The sequence below is a fragment of the Eimeria mitis genome, genomic scaffold (genome assembly GCF_000499745.2).
Source record: "Eimeria mitis Houghton genomic scaffold, Emh_scaff3245, whole genome shotgun sequence".
Taxonomy (NCBI): domain Eukaryota; phylum Apicomplexa; class Conoidasida; order Eucoccidiorida; family Eimeriidae; genus Eimeria; species Eimeria mitis.
In genome coordinates, this window is record NW_013571583.1 from 1 (window position 1) to 226 (window position 226).

Sequence of the window (226 nt, forward strand, 5' to 3'; positions counted from 1 at the left end):
ATATATATATATATATATATATATATATATATATATATATATATATATATATATATATATATGTATAGGCAGTGTAGTGCGTGCTGCACCAGCTGCATGCGTGGATTTGTGTCAGGTATTTTTATTGCATGCATGCATACATGCATGCGTGTGTGCATGCATGCATGCATGCGTGTGTGCATGCATGCATGCGTGTGTGCATGCATGCATGCATGTGTGTATGCAT